A 15541-nucleotide genomic window follows, 5' to 3' on the forward strand; every position below is an offset into this window, starting at 1 on the left:
TTGGGGTCTCAATTCTATTTTGTTGGTCTATGTGTCTATCATTATTAAACTAGTACCAGGCTGTTTTGATTACTGTAACTGTATAGTATATTTTGAAGTTGGCAAATGTGAGGCTTCCAACTTTGTTCTTCTTTAAAATTGGGGCTATTTGGGGCCTCTTGCCTTTCCTTATAAAGTTGAGGATTAGTTTTTCTATTTCTTTAAAAAGTGTTGGAATTTTAATTACGATTGTATTGAATCTATAGATTGCTTTGGGTTGGACACTCTGTTCTTTATTGATCTATATGTATGTCTTTTCTCCATTACCATATTGTCTTGAATAGTATAACGTTAGATCTGGAAATCAGGAAATGTGAGTCTTCCAACTTTGCTCTTTTTCAGAATTGTTTTGGCTATTTTGATTTCTCTACCTTTCTAAAAATGTTCAAATCAGCTTGTCAATTTCTGTAAATATCCTGCTGGGATTCTGACAGGAATTTCATTTACTCTATAGATCAGTTGGGGAGAATTGACATCTTAACGATACTGAGTCTTCTAATTCATGAACATAGTATATTTTGGTATTTATTTAGGTCTTCTTTGATTTCTTGCGTCACTTTTTAGTGTTTAGCATTTAGATTTTACATATATTTTGTAAGATTTATACCAAAGTATTTCATGTTTCATGATGCTATTATAATGATACCGTTTTAAAAACTTCAATGTCCAGTTTTTCATTAGTGTATATAAAAATACATATATAAATATATATATAAAATAGTCAATTTTTGTATATTGACCTTGTACCTTGTGACCTTGTTAAACTCACTTATTCTACTTACTTTTTGTAGAATCTTTGGAATTTTCTACATAGGCAGTCATGTTTGCGAGTAAATATAGTTTTATTTACTTTTAATCTGTATGACTTTTAATTATTTTTTTTGCTTCACTAGCTAGGACATCTGATTTTAGATTGAAAAGAAGAAATAAGAGTGGACATTCCAGCCTTGTTCTCTATTTGGGTTTAGTCTTTTATCATGAAATATGATGCTGGCTGCATTTGTTTTGTCGTAGATGTCATTTATTAGGTTGTGGGTATTCCCTTTTGTTTCTAGTTTGCTGTAAGTTTTTATCATGAATAAATGTTGAATTTTGTCAAAGGTTATTTCGGCATGTATTGAGATGAACATACCTTTTTTCCCCTGTAAAAACGGCTTAGGGCTGGCGTCTGACCTCCTCCAACCCCACAAGGGGGAAGGAGAACCAAGATCAACAGCACAAGGCAGACTACAGTGAGATGGAGGCCAGAAAAGCCACCTCTCTCCACCATCTTGACTAATTCTGACACCAGCCAACCCACCCACAGCACTCTCTACTGGGTTTGATAATTTATTGCAATGACCACAGAGAACTCACAGACTGTACTCACAATTATGGGGTTTATTAGGGAAGTAACAATTACCATTTAAGCTCAGAACACTCAGGATACAGTTCTTCCATCAGGATAGCTGTGCTCGAAGGCATGCCTCTCCCTGGCCCTCAGTCTCTGCCCAAGGCACTCAGCTTTCTCGCTATGTGGGCCGGAAAGCCCACTGCCCTGTCTCCTACTGCCATGTCTCTTCTGCTGGTCTGTCCTTCCTTGGTGGTGGGCTCCTCCTCTCTGCTCTGGAATTGGCTCTCTTTTAAGGCAAACTGACCAATTCTCTTGGTAGGCCACAATTGCCCTATCACAAAATCACCTGGGTGGGAGTTACAAGACTGTGACTAGAAAGGCCACACACAAAAGTAATTAATCGCACCATATCCCCCATTAGTTTGTTAATAAAAAGTCCTTAGGTGGTGCAAACAGTTTGCACTCAGCTGCTAATCTAAAGGTTGGCAGTTCAAACCCACCCAGTGATACTGTGGAAGAAAAAGCTTGGTGGTCTAGAAAATCCTGTGGAGCAGTTCTACTCTGTAACACATGGGATCACCATGAGTTGGAGTTGACTTGATGGCAACCAACAACAGCAGTTTGTTAATATGCTGAATTACAATGATAGCTTTTCCAGTGTTAAGCCAACTTTGCATTCTTGGGATAGGCCCCATTTGATCATGGTAAAAAAAAGGTCATGATCTTTTTAATATATTGTTGGATTCAATTTGCTGGTGTTTTGCCAAGAAATTTTGCACCTATGTTCATGAAGAGTACTGGCCTGTGATATTTTCTCTTGTGATATCTTTGTCTGGTTTTGGTATAAGGGTATTGCCGGACTCAAAATGAGTAGGGGAGTGTTACTTCCACCTCAGTTTTTATGGAAATGTTTGTGTAGGATTAGTATTATTTCTTTTTTTTTTTTCATAACTTTTATTAAGCTTCAAGTGAACGTTTACAAATCCAATCAGTCTGTCACATATAAGTTTACATACATCTCACTCCCTACTCCCACTTGATCTCCCCCTCTTGAGTCATCAGCCCTTTCAGTCTCTCCTTTCTTGACAATTTTGCCGGCTTCCTTCTCTCTCTATCCTCCCATCCCCCCTCCAGACAAGAGTTGCCAACACAGTCTCAGGTGTCCACCTGATATCATTAGCTCACTCTTCATCAGCGTCTCTCTCCCACCCGCTGACCAGTCCCTTTCATTTCTGATGAGTTGTCTTCGGGGATGGTTCCTGTCCTGTGTCAACTGAAGGTCTGGGGAGCATGGCCGCCGGGATTTCTCCAGTCTCAGTCAGACCATTAAGTTTGGTCTTTTTATGAGAATTTGGGGTCTGCATCCCACTGATCTCCTGCTCCCTCAGGGGTCCTCTGCTGTGCTCCCTGTCAGGGCAGTCATCGATTGTGGCCGGGCACCAACTAGTTCTTCTGATCTCAGGATGATGTAGGTCTCTGGTTCATGTGGCCCTTTCTGTCTCTTGGGCTCTTAGTTGTTGTGTGGCCTTGGTGTTCTTCATTTTCCTTTGCTCCAGGTGGGTTGAGACCAATTGCTGCATCTTAGATGGCCGCTTGTTAGCATTTAAGACCCCAGACGCCACATTTCAAAGTGGGATGCAGAATGATTTCATAATAGAATTATTTTGCCAATTGACTTAGAAGTCCCCACAAACCATGTTCCCCAGACCCCCGCACTTGCTCCGCTGACCTTTGAAGCATTCATTTTATCCTGGAAACTTCTTTGCTTTTGGTCCAGTCCAGTTGAGCTGACCTTCCATGTATTGAGTGCTGTCTTTCCCTTCACCTAAAGCAGTTCTTACCTACTGATTAATCAATAAAAAAACCCTCTCCCACCCTCCCTCCCTCCCCGCCTCGTAACCACAAAAGTATGTGTTCTTCTCAGTTTTTACTATTTCTCAAGATCTTATAATAGTGGTCTTATACAATATTTGTCCTTTTGCCTCTGACTCATTTCGCTCAGCATAATGCCTTCCAGGTTCCTCCATGTTATGAAATGTTTCAGAGATTCGTCACTGTTCTTTATCGATGCGTAGTATTCCATTGTGTGTATATACCACAATTTATTTACCCATTCATCCGTTGATGGACACCTTGGTTGCTTCCAACTTTTTGCTATTGTAAACAGAGCTGCAATAAACATGGGTGTGCATGTATCTGTTTGTATGAAGGCTCTTGTATCTCTAGGGTATATTCCTAGGAGTGGGATTTCTGGGTTGTATGGTAGTTCTATTTCTAACTGTTTAAGATAACGCCAGATAGATTTCCAAAGTGGTTATGGTAGTTCTATTTCTAACTGTTTAAGATAACGCCAGATAGATTTCCAAAGTGGTTGTACCATTTTACATTCCCACCAGCAGTGTATGAGAGTTCCAATCTCTCCGCAGCCTCTCCAACATTTATTATTTTGTGTTTTTTGGATTAATGCCAGCCTTGCTGGTGTGAGATGGAATCTCATCGTAGTTTTAATTTGCATTTCTCTAATGGCTAATGATCGAGAGCATTTTCTCATGTATCTGTTGGCTGCCTGAATATCTTCTTTAGTGAAATGTGTGTTCATATCCTTTGCCCACTTCTTGATTGGGTTGTTTGTCTTTTTGTGGTTGAGTTTTGACAGAATCATGTAGATTTTAGAAATCAGGCGCTGGTCGGAGATGTCATAGCTGAAAATTCTTTCCCAATCTGTAGGTGGTCTTTTTACTCTTTTGGAGAAGTCTTTAGATGAGCATAGGTGTTTGATTTTTAGGAGCTCCCAGTTATCTGGTTTCTCTTCATCATTTTTGGTAATGTTTTGTATTCTGTTTATACCTTGTATTAGGGCTCCTAGGGTTGTCCCAATTTTTTCTTCCATGATCTTTATCGTTTTAGTCTTTATGTTTAGGTCTTTGATCCACTTGGAGTTAGTTTTTGTGCATGGTGTGAGGTGTGGGTCCTGTTTCATTTTTTTGCAAAGGGATATCCAGTTATGCCAGCACCATTTGTTAAAAAGGCTATCTTTTCCCCAGTTAATTGACACTGGTCCTTTGTCAAATATCACCTGCTCATACGTGGATGCATCTATGTCTGGGTTCTCAATTCTGTTCCATTGGTCTATGTGTCTGTTGTTGTACCAATACCAGGCTGTTTTGACTATTGTGGCTGTATAATAGGTTCTGAAGTCAGGTAAGGTGAGGCCTCCCACTTTCTTCTTCTTTTTCAGTAATGCTTTGCTTATCCGGGGCTTCTTTCCCTTCCATATGAAATTGGTGATTTGTTTCTCTATCCCCTTAAAATATGACATTGGAATTTGGATCGGAAGTGCGTTAAATGTATAGATGGCTTTTGGTAGAATAGACATTTTTACTATGTTAAGTCTTCCTCTCCATGAGCAGGGTATGTTTTTCCACTTAAGTATGTCCTTTTTAGTTTCTTGTAGTAGAGCTTTGTAGTTTTCTTTGTATAGGTCTTTTACATCCTTGGTAAGATTTATTCCTAAGTATCTTATCTTCTTGGGGGCTACTGTGAATGGTATTGATTTGGTGATTTCCTCTTCGGTGTTCTTTTTGTTGATGTAGAGGAATCCAAGTGATTTTTGTATGTTTATTTTATAACCTGAGACTCTGCCAAACTCGTCTATTAGTTTCAGTAGTTTTCTGGAGGGTTTTCTGTATATATAATCATGTCATCTGCAAATAGTGATAACTTTACTTCTTCCTTGCCAATCCAGATACCCTTCATTTCTTTGTCTAGCCTAATTGCCCTGGCTAAGACTTCCAACACGATGTTGAATAAGAGCGGTGATAAAGGGCATCCTTGTCTGGTTCCCGTTCTCAAGGGAAATGCTTTCAGGTTCTGTCCATTTAGAGTGATATTGGCTGTTGGCTTTGCATAGATGCCCTTTATTATGTTGAGGAATTTTCCTTCAATTCCTATTTTGGTAAGAGTTTTTATCATAAATGGATGTTGGACTTTGTCAAATGCCTTTTCTGCATCAATTGATAAGATCATGTGGTTTTTGTCTTTTGTTTTATTTATGTGATGGGTTACATTAATGGTTTTTCTGATATTAAACCAGCCTTGCATACCTGGTATAAATCCCACTTGATCAGGGTGAATTATTTTTTTGATGTGTTGTTGGATTCTATTGGCTAGAATTTTGTTGAGGATTTTTGCATCAATGTTCATGAGGGATATAGGTCTATAATTTTCTTTTTTTGTAATGTCTTTACCTGGTTTTGGTATCAGGGAGATGGTGGCTTCATAGAATGAGTTGGGTAGTATTCCGTCATTTTCTATGCTTTGGAATACCTTTAGTAGTAGTGGTGTTAACTCTTCTCTGAAAATTTGGTAGAACTCTGCAGTGAAGCCGTCCGGGCCAGGACTTTTTTTTGTTGGGAGTTTTTTGATTACCGTTTCAATCTCTTTTTTTGTTATGGGTCTATTTAGTTGTTCTACTTCTGAATGTGTTAGTTTAGGTAGGTAGTGTTTTTCCAGGAATTCATCCATTTCTTCTAGGTTTTCATATTTGTTAGAGTACAATTTTTCGTAATAATCTGAAATGATTCTTTTAATTTCATTTGGTTCTGTTGTGATGTGGTCCTTCTCATTTCTTATTCGGGTTATTTGTTTCCTTTCCTGTATTTCTTTAGTCAGTCTAGCCAATGGTTTATCAATTTTGTGAATTTTTTCAAAGAACCAGCTTTTGGCTTTGTTAATTCTTTCAATTGTTTTTCTGTTCTCTAATTCATTTAGTTCAGCTCTAATTGTTATTATTTGTTTTCTTCTGGTGCCTGATGGATTCTTTTGTTGCTCACTTTCTATTTGTTCAAGTTGTAGGGACAGTTCTCTGCTTTTGGCTCTTTCTTCTTTTTGTATGTGTGCATTTATTGATATAAATTGGCCTCTGAGCACTGCTTTTGCTGTGTCCCAGAGGTTTTGATAGGAAGTATTTTCATTCTCGTTGCTTTCTATGAATTTCCTTATTCCCTCCTTGATGTCTTCTATAACCCAGTCTTTTTTCAGAAGGGTGTTGTTCATTTTCCAAGTATTTGATTTCTTTTCCCTAGTTTTTCTGTTATTGATCTCTAGTTTTATTGCCTTGTGGTCTGAGAAGATGCTTTGTAATATTTCGATGTTTTGGACTCTGCAAAGGTTTGTTTTATGACCTAATATGTGGTCTATTCTAGAGAATGTTCCATGTGCGCTAGAAAAAAAAGTCTACTTTGCAGCAGTTGGGTGGAGAGTTCTGTATAAGTCAATGAGGTCAAGTTGGTTGATTGTTGTAATTAGATCTTCCGTGTCTCTGTTGAGCTTCTTACTGGATGTCCTGTCCTTCTCCGAAAGTGGTGTGTTGAAGTCTCCTACTATAATAGTGGAGGTATCTATCTCGCTTTTCAATTCTGTTAAAATTTGATTTATGTATCTTGCAGCCCTGTCATTGGGTGCATAAATATTTAATATGGTTATGTCTTCCTGATCAATTGTCCCTTTTATCATTATATAGTGTCCTTCTTTATCCTTTGTGGTGGATTTAAGTCTAAAGTCTATTTTGTCAGAAGTTAATATTGCTACTCCTCTTCTTTTTTGCTTATTGTTTGCTTGATATACTTTTTTCCATCCTTTGAGTTTTAGTTTGTTTGTGTCTCTAAGTCTAAGGTGTGTCTCTTGTAGGCAGCATATAGATGGATCGTGTTTCTTTATCCAGTCTGTGACTCTCTGTCCCTTTATTGGTGCATTTAGTCCATTTACATTCAGGGTAATTATAGATAAATAAGTTTTTAGTGCTGTCATTTTGATGCCTTTTTATGTGTGTTGTTGACAATTTCATTTTTCCACATACTTTTTTGTGCTGAGGCGTTTTTCTTAGTAAATTGTGAGATCCTCATTTTCCTAGTGCTTGACTTTATGTTAGTTGAGTCGTTACGTTTTTCTTGGTTTTTATCTTGAGTTATAGAGTTGTTATACCTTTTTGTGGTTACCTTATTATTTACCCCTATTTTTCTAAGTAAAACCCTAACTTGTATTGTTCTATATCGCCTTGTATCACTCTCCATCTGGCAGTTCAATGCCTCCGGTATTTAGTCCCTCTTTTTGATTATTGTGATCTTTTACTTATTGACTTCCATGATTCCCTGTTATGTGTATTTTTTTTTTTTAATTAATCTTAATCTGTTTTTGTGATTTCCCTATTTGAGTTGATATCAGGACGTTCTGTTTTGTGACCTTGTGTTGTGCTGATATCTGATATTATTGGTTCTGTGACCAAACAATATCCTTTAGTATTTCTTGTAGCTTTGGTTTGGTTTTTGCAAATTCTCTAAACTTGCGTTTGTCTGTAAATATCTTAATTTCGCCTTCATATTTCAGAGAGAGTTTTGCTGGATATATGATCCTTGGCTGGCAGTTTTTCTCCTTCAGTGTTCTGTATATGTCGTCCCATTCCCTTCTTGCCTGCATGGTTTCTCCTGAGTAGTCAGAACATATTCTTACTGATTCTCCCTTGAAGGAAACCTTTCTTTTCTCCCTGGCTGCTTTTAAAATTTTCTGTTTATCTTTGGTTTTGGTGAGTTTGATGATAATATGTCTTGGTGTTTTTCTTTTTGTATCAATCTTAAATGGGGTTCGATGAGCATCTTGGATAGCTATCCTTTCGTCTTTCATGATGTCAGGGAAGTTTTCTGTCAGGAGTTCTTCAACTATTTTCTCTGTGTTTTCTGTCCCCCCTCCCTGTTCTGGGACTCCAATCACCCGCAGGTTATCCTTCTTGATAGAGTCCCACATAATTCTTAGGGTTTCTTCATTTTTTTAAATTCTTTTATCTGATTTTTTTTCAGCTATGTTGGTGTCGATTCCCTGGTCCTCCAGATGTCCCAGTCTGCATTCTAATTGCTCGAGTCTGCTCCTCTGATTTCCTAGTGCGTTGTCTAATTCTGTTATTTTATTGTCAATCTTTTGGATTTCTACATGCTGTCTCTCTATGGATTCTTGCAACTTATAAATTTTTCCACTATGTTCTTGAATAATCTTTTTGAGTTCTTCAACAGTTTTATCAGTGTGTTCATTGGCTTTTTCTGCAGTTTGCCTAATTTCATTTGTGATGTCTTGAAGCATTCTGTAAATTAGTTTTTTATATTCTGTATCTGATAATTCCAGGATTGTATCTTCATTTGGGAAAGATTTTGATTCTTTTGTTTGGGGGGTTGGAGAAGCTGTCATGGTCTGCTTCTTTAAGTGGTTTGATATGGATTGTTGTCTCCGAGCCATCACTGGGAAACTAGTTTTTCCAGAAAATCCGCTAAAAAAAAAGTGCAGTCAGATCCCTATCAGAGTTCTCCCTCTGGCTCAGGCTATTCAGATGTTAATGAAGCCACCTGGGGAGGGTGGGGGAGGGAACAGAGAGATAGGAGAGTAGCACCTCAGAATATAGCCAGAGTTGCTTGTCTTGCTTGGAATGACTATTATATCTGAGACTCCCACGGGGCGCGTCGCCTATATGTGCTGGCTGTGTGGAGATTGCCCCCGGGGGGTCTGGCCCGCTGGAGTCACGGTCAGATCCTCCGCTTCCAGCCCCACGCCCAGCATCAAGGCTCCCCTACTGGAACGGTGCACTCTCGACTCCAAAATCAGTCACTGCCTCCCGGGGACTTCTCATCCCTCCAGCCGCGTGGCCATGCCGCCCCCGAGAACCAGTTGGGCCTCCTCCCGGGGTTAGTTCAGATGGGTGGAGCAGCTCCCCGTGCTTGTGCCGTGACCGAGTGTCCCGGCTGGGACGCTGTTCTCCCCGCTCCAATACCAGTCGCTGCCTCCCAGGGACTTCTCCTACCGGCTGCGTCCCACGCCACCCACGCGACCCGGCTGGTCCCCTTCCCGGGGTTAGTTCAGGGGGGTGGAGCGACTCTCCGTGTTTATGCCGTACCTGCGTCCAGTCCAAATCCCTGCGGTACGGTTCCCCGGCTCGGACGCTGCTCTTTCTGCTCCTAGACCAGTCACTGCCTCCCTGGGACTTCTCCTACCGGCTGCGTCCCACGCTGCCCGTAGAACCGGCTGGTCCCCCTCCCGGGGTTAGTTCAGGGGGGTGGAGCCGCTCTCTGTGCTTGTGCCGTACCTGCCTGGTACGCTGGCTCCAGGCTCTGGAAACAATCGCTGCTTCCCCGTATTAGTTCATTCTCCGTCTCTAAATCTGTGTTTGTTGTTCAGAGTTCGTAGATTGTTATGTATGTGATCGATTCACTTGTTTTTCCGCGTCTTTGTTGTAAGAGGGATCCGAGGTAGCGTCTGCCTAGTCCGTCATCTTGGCTCCGCCTATTTCTTTTTTAAGTGCTGGGTAGAATTTGTTAGTAAAGCCACCTGAGTGTAAAGGTTTTTTTGTGGGAAGGTTTTAACTTACATATTCAATTCCTTTAATAGACTATAGGAGTATTTAGGTTATCTGTTTCTTGAGCGATCTTTGTATCTTTAAATAAATTTGTCCATTTCATCTCACTTGTCAAATATATGAATTTGGGGTTGTTCGTAGTATTCCCTTATTACCTTTTTAATGTCTATAGGCTCTATAGTGATGTCCCCTCTTTCATCCCTATTATTTGTAATTTGTCTTCTCTATCTTTTTCTCAGTCATATTGGCTAGAGGTTTACCAACTTTATTGCTCTTTTTCTTCTATCTTCTTGCTTTGGGTTTAATTTGCCTTTTTTCCAGTTAACTCATATGAAAGCTTAGATAATTGATTAGAGATCTTTCTTTGTGTTTAATGCTATAAATTCCCCTCTAAGACTGCTTCAGGTACATTCCACAAATTAGAGATGTTGTGTTTTTATTTTCCTGTTGTTCAAAATACTTTCTAATTTCTACCATGATTTCCTCTTTAACGCACGGCTTGTATACAAGTGTGTTGTATAAAACAAAAAAAAAACCCATTGCTGTCGAGTTGAGTCCGACTCATAGCAACCCTATAGGACAGGGAAGAACTGCCCCATAGAGTTTCTAAGGAGTGCCTGGTGGATTTGAACTGCGGACCCTTTGGTTAGCAGCCACAGCACTTAACCACTACACCACCAGGGTTTCCAGTGTGTTGTATACTTTCTAAATATTTGAGGATTTTCCAAACATTCTTATTTTAGTTAAATTTTGTTACGATCCAAGAACATACTTTGTATCAGCTCCTTCAAAAATTTTAAGGATTGTTTTATGGCTGAGAACATGTTCTCTGTGTGAATATTGTATATGCACTTGAAAAGAATATAGTTTGCTTTTGTTGGGTGGAGTGGTTTATAAATATTTTTAATAACATTTATAAATCACTATAAATGTTATTAGGTCGATTTATTTGATAGTGCTGTTCAGGTCTTCTTTATCCTCACTGATTTTCTGTCTAGTTTTACAGTCAGTTTTTGAGTTTTAGATTTGTCTAATTCTCATTTCAGCTTTATCAGTTTTTTCCTCATGCGTTCTGTGTTTTGAAGCTCTCGTTAGGTGCATACACATTTGGAATTGTGTTTTCTTAGAGAATAGACCTCTTTGTCATTATGTAATATCTCTCTTTATTCCTTGTAACATTGCTTGTTCTAAAGGCTTCTTTACTTGATATTAATATAGCCACTCCAGCTTTCTTCTGGTTAGTGTTTGCATGATATATCTTTTTCAATTTTTTTACCTTTCGCCTATCTATGTCATTATACTTAGTATGGATTTTTTGGAGACATAATATAGTTTGGTCTTTTTCTTTTTTTGATTCAATCTAACAATCTCTGTTTTTTAATGGGTGTGTTTAGACCATTCACATTTAATGTAAGTGGTATCATTGGATTGAGGTCTACTGTTTTGTTGTTTCTATTTTTGTCCCCTTGGAAGAAAGGCCTTGTGATCTGCTTCCACAAAGATTACAGCCAAGAAAACCGTAAGGAGCAGTTTTACTCTGTAACACATAGGGTTGCCACAAGTCAGAATTGTTTGTTTTATTTTTTTTCCTATGTATTTTTTGCTCTGTTTCACTTTTTCTATCTTCTTTTGATTTATTTGAATTTTTTTAAGTTAATTATTGCAAGTTAATTTGTCTATTTGTCTTTTTCTCTCTTATTCAGATTGTATAATTTTTCTTACTCTATCTTCAAGTTCACTGATTTTTTCCTCTGTCATCTCCTTTCTGCTGTTTAAGCCATATGTTGTTGTTGTTGTTAGGTGCCGTCGAGTCGGTTCCGACTCATAGTGACCCTATGCACAACGGAACGAAACACCGCCCGGTCCTTCGCCATCCTTACAATCGTTGTTATGCTTCAGCTCATTGTTGTAGCCACTGTGTCAGTCCATCTCATTGAGGGTCTTCCTCTTTTCTGCTGACCCTGTACTCTGCCAAGCATGATGTCCTTCTCCAGGGACTGATCCCTCCTGGCAACATGTCCAAAGTATGTAAGACGCAGTCTCACCATCCTTGCCCCTAAGGAGCATTCTGGCTGCACTTCTCTCAAGACAGATCTGTTCATCTTTTGGCAGTCCGTGGTATATTCAATATTCTTCGCCAACACCACAATTCAAAGGCATCAACTCTGCTTCAGTCTTCCTTATTCATTGCCCAGCTTTCACATGCATACGATGTGATTGAAAATACCATGGCTTGGGTCAGGCGCACCTTAGTCTTCAGGGTGACATCTTTGCTCTTCAACACGTTAAAGAGGTCCTTTGCAGCACATTTGTCCAATGCGATGCGTCCTTTGATTTCTTGACTGCTGCTTCCATGGCTGTTGATTGTGGATCTAAGTAAAATGAAATCCTTGACAACTTCAGTCTTTTCTCCGTTTATCATGATGTTGCTCATTGGTCCAGTTGTGAGGATTTTTGTTTTCTTTAGGTTGAGGCTCAGTCCATACAGAAGGCTGTGGTCTGATCTTCATTAATAAGTGCTTCAGGTCCTCTTCCCTTTCAGCAAGCAAGGTTGTGTCATCTGCATAACGCAGGTTGTTAATGAGTCTACCTCCAATCCTCATGCCCCGTTCTTCTTCATATAGTCCAGCTTCTCGTATTATTTGTTCAGCATACAGATTAAATAGGTATGGTGAAAGAATACAACCCTGACACACACCTTTCCTGACTTTAAACCAATCGGTATCCCCGTGTTCTGTCCGAACAACTGCCTCTTGATCTATGTAAAGGTTCCTCACGAGCACAATTAAGTGTTCTGGAATTCCCATTCTTTGCAACGTTATCCATAGTTTGTTATGATCCACACAGTCGAATGCCTTTGCATAGTCAAACACAGGTAAACATCCTTCTGTTATTCTCTGCTTTCAGCCAGGATCCATCTGACATCAGCAATGATATCCCTGGTTCCACGTCCTCTTCTGAAACCAGCCTGAATTTCTGGCAGTTCCCTGTCGATATACTGCTGTAGCCATTTTTGAATGATCTTCAGCAAAATTTTGCTTGCGTGTGATATTAATGATATTGTTCTATAATTTCCACATTCGGTTGGATCACCTTTCTTGGGAATAGGCATAAATATGGATCTCTTCCAGTCAGTTGGCCAGGAAGCGGTCTTCCATATTTCTTGGCATAGACGAGTGAGCACCTTCAGCGCTGCTTCTGTTTGTTGAAACGTCTCAATTAATATTCCATCAATTCCTGGAGCCTTGTTTTTTGCCAGTGCCTTCAGAGCAGCTTGGACTTCTTCCTTCGGTACCATCGGTTCCTGATCATACGCCACCTCTTGAAATGGTTGAATATCGACTAATTCTTTTTGGTATAATGACTCTGTGTATTCCTTCCATCTTCTTTTGATGCTTCCTGCGTCGTTTAATATTTCCCCCATGGAATCCTTCACTGTTGCAACTCGAGGCTTGAATTTTTTCTTCAGTTCTTTCAGCTTGAGAAACGCCGAGTGTGTTCTTCCCTTTCCATCTCCAGCTCTTTGCACATGTCGTTGTAATACTTTACCTTGTCTTCTCGAGAGGTCCTTTGAAATCTTCTGTTCATTTCTGTTACTTCATCAATTCTTCCTTTTGCTTTAGCTGCTCGACACTCAAGAGCAAGTTTCAGAGTCTTCTCTGACATCCGACTTGGTCTTTTCTTTCTTTCATGTCTTTTCAGTGACCTCTTGCTTTCTTCATGGGTGATGTCCTTGATGTCATTCCACAACTCATCTGGTCTGCGGTCACTAGTGTTCAGTGTGTCAAATCTATTCTTGAGATGGTCTCTAAATTCAGGTGGGATATATTCAAGGTCATATTTTGGCTGTCATGGGCTTGCTCTGATTTTCTTCAGTTTCAGCTTGAACTTGCATATGAGCAGTTGATGGTCTGTTCCACAGTTGGCCCCTGGCCTTGTTCTGACTGATGATATTGAGCTTTTCCATCATCTCTTTCCACAGATGTAGTCAATATGATTTCTGTGTGTTCCATCTGGCGAGGTCCATGTGTATAGTCACCGTTTATATTGGTGAAAGAAGGTATTTGCGATGAAGAAGTCGTTGGTCTTGCAAAATTCTATTGCTCGATCTCCGGCGTTGTTTCTGTCACCAAGGCCATATTTTCCAACTACTGATCGTTCTTCTTTGTTTCCAACTTTCGCATTCCAATCACCAGTAATTATCAATGCATCTTGATTGCATGTTCAATCAATTTCAGACTGCAGCAGCTGATAAAAATCTTCTATTTCTTAATCTTTGGCCCTAGTGGTTGGTGCGTAAATTTAAATACTAGTCGTATTAACTGGTCTTCCTTGTAGGCTTATGGATATTATCCTATCACTGACAGCGTTGTACTTCAGGATAGATCTTGAAATGTTCTTTTAGACGATGAATGCAACACCATTCCTCTTCGAGTTGTCATTCCCAGCATAGTAGACCATATGATCGTCCGGCTCCAAATGGGCAATACCAGTCCATTTCAGCTCACTAATGCCTAGGATATCGATGTTTATGCATTCCATTTCATTTTTTTGATGATTTCCAATTTTCTTAGATTCATACTTCGTACATTTCAGGTTCTGATTATTAATGGACATTTTCAGCTGTTTCTTCTCATTTTGAATTGTGCCACATCAGCAAATGAAGGTTCCGAAAGCTTTACTCCATCCATGTCATTAAGGTCAACTCTGCTTTGAGGAGGCAGCTCTTTCCCAGTCATCTTTTGAGTGCCTTCCAACCTGGGGGGCTCATCTTCCAGCACTGTATCAGACAATGTTCCACTGCTATTCATAAGGTTTTCACTGGCTAATGCTTTTCAGAAGTAGACTGCCGGGTCCTCCTTCCTGGTCTGTCTTAGTCTGGGAGCTCAGCTGACACCTGTCCTCCACGGGTGACCCTGCTGGATGTGAATACCAGTGGCATAGCTCCCAGCATCACAGCAACACGCAAGCCCCCACAGTACGCCAAAATGACAGACACGTGGGGGTAAGCCATATAGTGAATAAAAAAATAAGCCATACAGTGAATTAAAAAAAAAATTTTTTTATTATGTTAAATATTTATCTCACAAAAAATAGTTGCCATTTCAACAATCTTCATCTGTACAATTCAGCGACAATAATTATGTCCATCATGTTCTAGTATCACCCTTATCTACTCCCAAATTTTTCCATTACCCATAACAGAAGTACAGTATCCCCTTAGGCATGCAGTGAAACTTCTATTTCATGTATTGTGTTGTTTAATTTAGTGACTACGTGTGGACGATGGTAGTGAGAGAAAGAGGTGTTCAAAATTACTCCTAGGTTTTTGGCTTGGGTAATGGGTTGGTTGTTAGTACCTGTTCCTGAGAAACAGGAAAAATGAGGGCGATAATACATTTGGACATGTGAATTTAAGGTGAAAATAGTACATTCAAAACCTGCACTTGGAGTATACATCAGGGTGAATGATAAAGTTATAGAAGTTTAAATCAGTGTTTTACAAAAAGTGCAGGTTGCAATCATGACATTAAGTTTTTAGGTTATACCAGTATTTTTAAAGATGGAATGTAACAACAAAAAAATCAATGTGTTATACATAATAAAGAGTAAATAGTATTTAATGAAACTTGTGTTTTAGTAAGTGTGTGTGTGTGTGTGGGTGTACATCAGATTGGGTGTGAACACATCATTTCTTACTTTCATTCATGGTAAAAAAAAAAAAAATTTAAGAAACATTTGTTTAAACCATGATGATGATATTTACTATGAAAAAC

This window comes from Loxodonta africana, chromosome 1 (genome assembly GCF_030014295.1).
Source record: "Loxodonta africana isolate mLoxAfr1 chromosome 1, mLoxAfr1.hap2, whole genome shotgun sequence".
NCBI lineage: Eukaryota > Metazoa > Chordata > Mammalia > Proboscidea > Elephantidae > Loxodonta > Loxodonta africana.